Consider the following 10,222-nt stretch of genomic DNA (forward strand, 5'->3'; position numbering starts at 1 on the left):
AGGAAGAACAACAAGAAGAAGAAATATCTCGAAATATGTCCGTCAGGCCCCTTCCCTTGAGATAAATCTGCAAATATCTCGGAAACGAAGCGAGCTATGGCAAAATGTTAAGAGACCGTTTTTGTAGAGAATTAAGTTTCCTACTTTTTATGTTCTATGATATTTTTTGATCAGATGCGTAGTTCTCGAGATATATCAAGATATTTAAAAGTTCCGAAGCCGCACCAACATAATAGAGATACAGAAACACCGTGGCCCCTCTCTTTGAGATAACTCTGCACTATTGCGAGCTGGAAATGCCACTTCCAGTTTAGCTGTGCAGAAGAAGAACAACAAGAAGAAGAAATATCTCGAAATATGTCCGTTAGGCCCCTTCCCTTGAGATAAATCTGCAAATATCTCGGAAACGAAGCGAGCTATGGCGAAATGTTAAGAGACCTTTTTTGTAGAGAATTAAGTTTCCTACTTTTTATCTTCTATGATATTTTTTGATCAGATGCGTAGTTCTCGAGATATGTCAAGATATTTAAAAGTTCCGAAGCCGCACCAACATAATAGAGATACAGAAACACCGTGGCCCCTCTCTTTGAGATAACTCTGCACTATTGCGAGCTGCAAATGCCACTTCCAGCTTAGCTGTGCAGAAGAAGAACAACAAGAAGAAGAAATATCTCGAAATATGTCCGTCAGGCCCCTTCCCTTGAGATAAATCTGCAAATATCTCGGAAACGAAGCGAGCTATGGCAAAATGTTTAGAGACCTTTCTTGTAGAGAATTCAGTTTCCTACTTTTCATGTAGTATGATATTTTTTGATCAGATGCGTAGTTCTCGAGATATATCAAGATATTTAAAAGTTCCGAAGCCGCACCAACATAACAGAGATACAGAAACACCGTGGCCCCTTTCTTTGAGAGAACTCTGCACTATTGCGCGCTGCAAATGCCACTTCCAGCTTAGCTGTGCAGAAGAAGAACAACAAGAAGAAGAAGTATCTCGAAATATGTCCATCAGGACCCTTCCCTTGAGATAAATCTGCAAATATCTCGGAAACGAAGCGAGCTTTGGCAAAATGTTAAGAGGCCTTTTTTGTAGAGAATAATGTTTCCTACAATTTACGTTCTATGATATTTTTTGATCGGAAGCGTAGTTTTCGAGATATATCGAGATATTTAAAAGTTCCGAAGCCGCACCAACATAATAGAGATACAGAAACACCGTGGCCCCTCTCTTTGAGATAACTCTGCACTATTGCGAGCTGCAAATGCCACTTCCAGCTTAGCTGTGCAGAAGAAGAACAACAAGAAGAAGAAATATCTCGAAATATGTCCGTCAGGCCCCTTCCCTTGAGATAAATCTGCAAATATCTCGGAAACGAAGCGAGCTATGGCAAAATGTTTAGAGACCTCTCTTGTAGAGAATTGAGTTTCCTACTTTTTATGTAGTATGATATTTTTTGATCAGATGCGTAGTTCTCGAGATATATCAAGATATTTAAAAGTTCCGAAGCCGCACCAACATAATAGAGATACAGAAACACCGTGGCCCCTCTCTTTGAGATAACTCTGCACTATTGCGAGCTGCAAATGCCACTTCCAGCTTAGCTGTGCAGAAGAAGAACAACAAGAAGAAGAAATATCTCGAAACATGTCCGTCAGGCCCCTTCCCTTGAGATAAATCTGCAAATATCTCGGAAACGAAGCGAGCTATGGCAAAATGTTTAGAGACCTTTCTTGTAGAGAATTCAGTTTCCTACATTTTATGTAGTATGATATTTTTTGATCAGATGCGTAGTTCTCGAGATATATCAAGATATTTAAAAGTTCCGAAGCCGCACCAACATAACAGAGATACAGAAACACCGTGGCCCCTTTCTTTGAGATAACTCTGCACTATTGCGCGCAGCAAATGCCACTTCCAGCTTAGCTGTGCAGAAGAAGGACAACAAGAAGAAGAAATATCTCGAAATATGTCCGTCAGGCCCCTTCCCTTGAGATATATCTGCAAATATCTCGGAAACGAAGCGAGCTATGGCAAAATGTTAAGAGGCCTTTTTTGTAGAGAATTATGTTTCCTACAATTTATGTTGTATGATATTTTTTGATCAGAAGCGTAGTTTTCGAGATATATCGAGATATTTAAAAGTTCCGAAGCCGCACCAACATAATAGAGATACAGAAACACCGTGGCCCCTTTCTTTGAGATAACTCTGCACTAGTGCGAGCCGCAAATGCCACTTCCAGCTTAGCTGTGCAGAAGAAGAACAACAAGAAGAAGAAATAACTCGAAATATGTCCGTCAGGCCCCTTCCCTTGAGATAAATCTGCAAATATCTCGGAAACGAAGCGAGCTATGGCAAAATGTTAAGAGACGTTTTTTGTAGAGAATTATGTTTCCTACAATTTATGTTCTATGATATTTTTTGATCAGAAGCGTAGTTTTCGAGATATATCGAGATACTTAAAAGTTCCGAAGCCGCACCAACATAATAGGGATACAGAAACACCGTGGCCCCTTTCTTTGAGATAACTCTGCACTAGTGCGAGCCGCAAATGCCACTTCCAGCTTAGCTGTGCAGAAGAAGAACAACAAGAAGAAGAAATATCTCGAAATATGTCCGTCAGGCCCCTTCCCTTGAGATAAATCTGCAAATATCTCGGAAACGAAGCGAGCTATGGCAAAATGTTTAGAGACCTCTCTTGTAGAGAATTGAGTTTCCTACTTTTTATGTAGTATGATATTTTTTGATCAGATGCGTAGTTCTCGAGATATGTCAAGATATTTAAAAGTTCCGAAGCCGCACCAACATAATAGAGATACAGAAACACCGTGGCCCCTCTCTTTGAGATAACTCTGCACTATTGCGAGCTGCAAATGCCACTTCCAGCTTAGCTGTGCAGAAGAAGAACAACAAGAAGAAGAAATATCTCGAAACATGTCCGTCAGGCCCCTTCCCTTGAGATAAATCTGCAAATATCTCGGAAACGAAGCGAGCTATGGCAAAATGTTTAGAGACCTTTCTTGTAGAGAATTCAGTTTCCTACATTTTATGTAGTATGATATTTTTTGATCAGATGCGTAGTTCTCGAGATATATCCAGATATTTAAAAGTTCCGAAGCCGCACCAACATAATAGAGATACAGAAACACCGTGGCCCCTTTCTTTGAGATAACTCTGCACTATTGCGCGCTGCAAATGCCACTTCCAGCTTAGCTGTGCAGAAGAAGAACAACAAGAAGAAGAAATATCTCGAAATATGTCCGTCAGGCCCCTTCCCTTGAGATAAATCTGCAAATATCTCGGAAACGAAGCGAGCTATGGCAAAATGTTAAGAGACGTTTTTTGTAGAGAATTATGTTTCCTACAATTTATGTTCTATGATATTTTTTGATCAGAAGCGTAGTTTTCGAGATATATCGAGATATTTAAAAGTTCCGAAGCCGCACCAACATAATAGAGATACAGAAACACCGTGGCCCCTTTCTTTGAGATAACTCTGCACGATTGCGAGCCGCAAATGCCACTTCCAGCTGAGCTGTGCAGAAGAAGAACAACAAGAAGAAGAAATATCTCGAAATATGTCCGTCAGGCCCCTTCCCTTGAGATATATCTGCAAATATCTCGGAAACGAAGCGAGCTATGGCAAAATGTTAAGATACCTTTTTTGTAGAGAATTATGTTTCCTACAATTTATGCTCTATGATATCTTTTGATCAGAAGCGTAGTTTTCGAGATATATCGAGATATTTAAAAGTTCCGAAGCCGCACCAACATAATAGAGATACAGAAACACCGTGGCCCCTTTCTTTGAGATAACTCTGCACTAGTGCGAGCCTCAAATGCCACTTCCAGCTTAGCTGTGCAGAAGAAGAACAACAAGAAGAAGAAATAACTCGAAATATGTCCGTCAGGCCCCTTCCCTTGAGATAAATCTGCAAATATCTCGGAAACGAAGCGAGCTATAGCAAAATGTTAAGAGACGTTTTTTGTAGAGAATTATGTTTCCTACAATTTATGTTCTATGATATTTTTTGATCAGAAGCGTAGTTTTCGAGATATATCGAGATATTTAAAAGTTCCGAAGCCGCACCAACATAATAGGGATACAGAAACACCGTGGCCCCTTTCTTTGAGATAACTCTGCACTAGTGCGAGCCGCAAATGCCACTTCCAGCTTAGCTGTGCAGAAGAAGAACAACAAGAAGAAGAAATATCTCGAAATATGTCCGTCAGGCCCCTTCCCTTGAGATAAATCTGCAAATACCTCGGAAACGAAGCGAGCTATGGCAAAATGTTAAGAGACCGTTTTTGTAGAGAATTAAGTTTCCTACTTTTTATGTTCTATGATATTTTTTGATCAGATGCGTAGTTCTCGAGATATATCAAGATATTTAAAAGTTCCGAAGCCGCACCAACATAATAGAGATACAGAAACACCGTGGCCCCTCTCTTTGAGATAACTCTGCACTATTGCGAGCTGCAAATGCCACTTCCAGCTTAGCTGTGCAGAAGAAGAACAACAAGAAGAAGAAATATCTCGAAATATGTCCGTCAGGCCCCTTCCCTTGAGATAAATCTGCAAATATCTCGGAAACGAAGCGAGCTATGGCAAGATGTTGAGAGACCTTTTTTGTAGAGAATTAAGTTTCCTACTATTTATGTTCTATGATATTTTTTGATCAGATGCGTAGTTCTCGAGATATATCAAGATATTTAAAAGTTCCGAAGCCGCACCAACATAATAGAGATACAGAAACACCGTGGCCCCTTTCTTTGAGATAACTCTGCACTATTGCGACCTGCAAATGCCACTTCCAGCTTAGCTGTGCAGAAGAAGAACAACAAGAAGAAGAAATATCTCGAAATATGTCCGTCAGGCCCCTTCCCTTGAGATAAATCTGCAAATATCTCGGAAACGAAGCGAGCTATGGCAAAATGTTTAGAGACCTCTCTTGTAGAGAATTAAGTTTCCTACTTTTTATGTAGTATGATATTTTTTGATCAGATGCGTAGTTCTCGAGATATATCAAGATATTTAAAAGTTCCGAAGCCGCACCAACATAATAGAGATACAGAAACACCGTGGCCCCTTTCTTTGAGATAACTCTGCACTATTGCGAGCTGTAAATGCCACTTCCAGCTTAGCTGTGCAGAAGAAGGAAAACAAGAAGAAGAAATATCTCGAAATATGTGCGTCAGGCCCCTTCCCTTGAGATATATCTGCAAATATCTCGGAAACGAAGCGAGCTATGGCAAAATGTTAAGAGGCCTTTTTTGTAGAGAATTATGTTTCCTACAATTTATGTTCTATGATATTTTTTGATCAGAAGCGTAGTTTTCGAGATATATCGAGATATTTAAAAGTTCCGAAGCCGCACCAACATAATAGAGATACAGAAACACCGTGGCCCCTTTCTTTGAGATAACTCTGCACTAGTGCGAGCCGCAAATGCCACTTCCAGCTTAGCTGTGCAGAAGAAGAACAACAAGAAGAAGAAATATCTCGAAATATGTCCGTCAGGCCCCTTCCGTTGAGATATATCTGCAAATATCTCGGAAACGAAGCGAGCTATGACAAAATGTTAAGATACCTTTTTTGTAGAGAATTATGTTTCCTCCAATTTATGTTCTATGATATCTTTTGATCAGAAGCGTAGTTTTCGAGATATATCGAGATATTTAAAAGTTCCGAAGCCGCACCAACATAATAGAGATACAGAAACACCGTGGCCCCTTTCTTTGAGATAACTCTGCACTAGTGCGAGCCGCAAATGCCACTTCCAGCTTAGCTGTGCAGAAGAAGAACAACAAGAAGAAGAAATAACTCGAAATATGTCCGTCAGGCCCCTTCCCTTGAGATAAATCTGCAAATATCTCGGAAACGAAGCGAGCTATGGCAAAATGTTAAGAGACGTTTTTTGTAGAGAATTATGTTTCCTACAATTTATGTTCTATGATATTTTTTGATCAGAAGCGTAGTTTTCGAGATATATCGAGATATTTAAAAGTTCCGAAGCCGCACCAACATAATAGGGATACAGAAACACCGTGGCCCCTTTCTTTGAGATAACTCTGCACTAGTGCGAGCCGCAAATGCCACTTCCAGCTTAGCTGTGCAGAAGAAGAACAACAAGAAGAAGAAATATCTCGAAATATGTCCGTCAGGCCCCTTCCCTTGAGATAAATCTGCAAATATCTCGGAAACGAAGCGAGCTATGGCAAAATGTTTAGATACCTCTCTTGTAGAGAATTAAGTTTCCTACTTTTTATGTAGTATGATATTTTTTGATCAGATGCGTAGTTCTCGAGATATATCAAGATATTTAAAAGTTCCGAAGCCGCACCAACATAATAGAGATACAGAAACACCGTGGCCCCTCTCTTTGAGATAACTCTGCACTATTGCGAGCTGCAAATGCCACTTCCAGCTTAGCTGTGCAGAAGAAGAACAACAAGAAGAAGAAATATCTCGAAATATGTCCGTCAGGCCCCTTCCCTTGAGATAAATCTGCAAATATCTCGGAAACGAAGCGAGCTATGGCAAAATGTTCAGAGACCTTTCTTGTAGAGAATTCAGTTTCCTACTTTTCATGTAGTATGATATTTTTTGATCAGATGCGTAGTTCTCGAGATATATCAAGATATTTAAAAGTTCCGAAGCCGCACCAACATAACAGAGATACAGAAACACCGTGGCCCCTTTCTTTGAGAGAACTCTGCACTATTGCGCGCTGCAAATGCCACTTCCAGCTTAGCTGTGCAGAAGAAGAACAACAAGAAGAAGAAATATCTCGAAATATGTCCATCAGGACCCTTCCCTTGAGATAAATCTGCAAATATCTCGGAAACGAAGCGAGCTTTGGCAAAATGTTAAGAGGCCTTTTTTGTAGAGAATAATGTTTCCTACAATTTACGTTCTATGATATTTTTTGATCGGAAGCGTAGTTTTCGAGATATATCGAGATATTTAAAAGTTCCGAAGCCGCACCAACATAATAGAGATACAGAAACACCGTGGCCCCTCTCTTTGAGATAACTCTGCACTATTGCGAGCTGCAAATGCCACTTCCAGCTTAGCTGTGCAGAAGAAGAACAACAAGAAGAAGAAATATCTCGAAATATGTCCGTCAGGCCCCTTCCCTTGAGATAAATCTGCAAATATCTCGGAAACGAAGCGAGCTATGGCAAAATGTTTAGAGACCTCTCTTGTAGAGAATTCAGTTTCCTACATTTTATGTAGTATGATATTTTTTGATCAGATGCGTAGTTCTCGAGATATATCAAGATATTTAAAAGTTCCGAAGCCGCACCAACATAACAGAGATACAGAAACACCGTGGCCCCTTTCTTTGAGATAACTCTGCACTATTGCGCGCTGCAAATGCCACTTCCAGCTTAGCTGTGCAGAAGAAGAACAACAAGAAGAAGAAATATCTCGAAATATGTCCGTCAGGCCCCTTCCCTTGAGATAAATCTGCAAATATCTCGGAAACGAAGCGAGCTATGGCAAAATGTTAAAAGACCTTTCTTGTAGAGAATTCAGTTTCCTACTTTTTATGTAGTATGATATTTTTTGATCAGATGCGTAGTTCTCGAGATATATCAAGATATTTAAAAGTTCCGAAGCCGCACCAACATAACAGAGATACAGAAACACCGTGGCCCCTTTCTTTGAGATAACTCTGCACTATTGCGCGCTGCAAATGCCACTTCCAGCTTAGCTGTGCAGAAGAAGAACAACAAGAAGAAGAAATATCTCGAAATATGTCCATCAGGACCCTTCCCTTGAGATAAATCTGCAAATATCTCGGAAACGAAGCGAGCTTTGGCAAAATGTTAAGAGGCCTTTTTTGTAGAGAATAATGTTCCCTACAATTTACGTTCTACGATATTTTTTGATCGGAAGCGTAGTTTTCGAGATATATCGAGATATTTAAAAGTTCCGAAGCTGCACCAACATAATAGAGATACAGAAACACCGTGGCCCCTCTCTTTGAGATAACTCTGCACTATTGCGAGCTGCAAATGCCACTTCCAGCTTAGCTGTGCAGAAGAAGAACAACAAGAAGAAGAAATATCTCGAAATATGTCCGTCAGGCCCCTTCCCTTGAGATAAATCTGCAAATATCTCGGAAACGAAGCGAGCTATGGCAAAATGTTAAGATACCTTTTTTGTAGAGAATTATGTTTCCTCCAATTTATGTTCTATGATATCTTTTGATCAGAAGCGTAGTTTTCGAGATATATCGAGATATTTAAAAGTTCCGAAGCCGCACCAACATAATAGAGATACAGAAACACCGTGGCCCCTTTCTTTGAGATAACTCTGCACTAGTGCGAGCCGCAAATGCCACTTCCAGCTTAGCTGTGCAGAAGAAGAACAACAAGAAGAAGAAATAACTCGAAATATGTCCGTCAGGCCCCTTCCCTTGAGATAAATCTGCAAATATCTCGGAAACGAAGCGAGCTATGGCAAAATGTTAAGAGACGTTTTTTGTAGAGAATTATGTTTCCTACAATTTATGTTCTATGATATTTTTTGATCAGAAGCGTAGTTTTCGAGATATATCGAGATATTTAAAAGTTCCGAAGCCGCACCAACATAATAGGGATACAGAAACACCGTGGCCCCTTTCTTTGAGATAACTCTGCACTAGTGCGAGCCGCAAATGCCACTTCCAGCTTAGCTGTGCAGAAGAAGAACAACAAGAAGAAGAAATATCTCGAAATATGTCCGTCAGGCCCCTTCCCTTGAGATAAATCTGCAAATATCTCGGAAACGAAGCGAGCTATGGCAAAATGTTTAGATACCTCTCTTGTAGAGAATTAAGTTTCCTACTTTTTATGTAGTATGATATTTTTTGATCAGATGCGTAGTTCTCGAGATATATCAAGATATTTAAAAGTTCCGAAGCCGCACCAACATAATAGAGATACAGAAACACCGTGGCCCCTCTCTTTGAGATAACTCTGCACTATTGCGAGCTGCACATGCCACTTCCAGCTTAGCTGTGCAGAAGAAGAACAACAAGAAGAAGAAATATCTCGAAATATGTCCGTCAGGCCCCTTCCCTTGAGATAAATCTGCAAATATCTCGGAAACGAAGCGAGCTATGGCAAAATGTTTAGAGACCTCTCTTGTAGAGAATTAAGTTTCCTACTTTTTATGTAGTATGATATTTTTTGATCAGATGCGTAGTTCTCGAGATATATCAAGATATTTAAAAGTTCCGAAGCCGCACCAACATAATAGAGATACAGAAACACCGTGGCCCCTCTCTTTGAGATAACTCTGCACTATTGCGAGCTGCAAATGCCACTTCCAGCTTAGCTGTGCAGAAGAAGAACAACAAGAAGAAGAAATATCTCGAAATATGTCCGTCAGGCCCCTTCCCTTGAGATAAATCTGCAAATATCTCGGAAACGAAGCGAGCTATGGCAAAATGTTAAAAGACCTTTCTTGTAGAGAATTCAGTTTCCTACTTTTTATGTAGTATGATATTTTTTGATCAGATGCGTAGTTCTCGAGATATATCAAGATATTTAAAAGTTCCGAAGCCGCACCAACATAACAGAGATACAGAAACACCGTGGCCCCTTTCTTTGAGATAACTCTGCACTATTGCGCGCTGCAAATGCCACTTCCAGCTTAGCTGTGCAGAAGAAGAACAACAAGAAGAAGAAATATCTCGAAATATGTCCATCAGGACCCTTCCCTTGAGATAAATCTGCAAATATCTCGGAAACGAAGCGAGCTTTGGCAAAATGTTAAGAGGCCTTTTTTGTAGAGAATAATGTTCCCTACAATTTACGTTCTATGATATTTTTTGATCGGAAGCGTAGTTTTCGAGATATATCGAGATATTTAAAAGTTCCGAAGCTGCACCAACATAATAGAGATACAGAAACACCGTGGCCCCTCTCTTTGAGATAACTCTGCACTATTGCGAGCCGCAAATGCCACTTCCAGCTTAGCTGTGCAGAAGAAGAACAACAAGAAGAAGAAATATCTCGAAATATGTCCGTCAGGCCCCTTCCCTTGAGATAAATCTGCAAATATCTCGGAAACGAAGCGAGCTATGGCAAAATGTTTAGAGACCTCTCTTGTAGAGAATTGAGTTTCCTACTTTTTATGTAGTATGATATTTTTTGATCAGATGCGTAGTTCTCGAGATATGTCAAGATATTTAAAAGTTCCGAAGCCGCACCAACATAATAGAGAT

This window comes from Osmia lignaria, unplaced genomic scaffold (genome assembly GCF_051020975.1).
Source record: "Osmia lignaria lignaria isolate PbOS001 unplaced genomic scaffold, iyOsmLign1 scaffold0007, whole genome shotgun sequence".
Taxonomy (NCBI): Eukaryota; Metazoa; Arthropoda; class Insecta; order Hymenoptera; family Megachilidae; genus Osmia; species Osmia lignaria.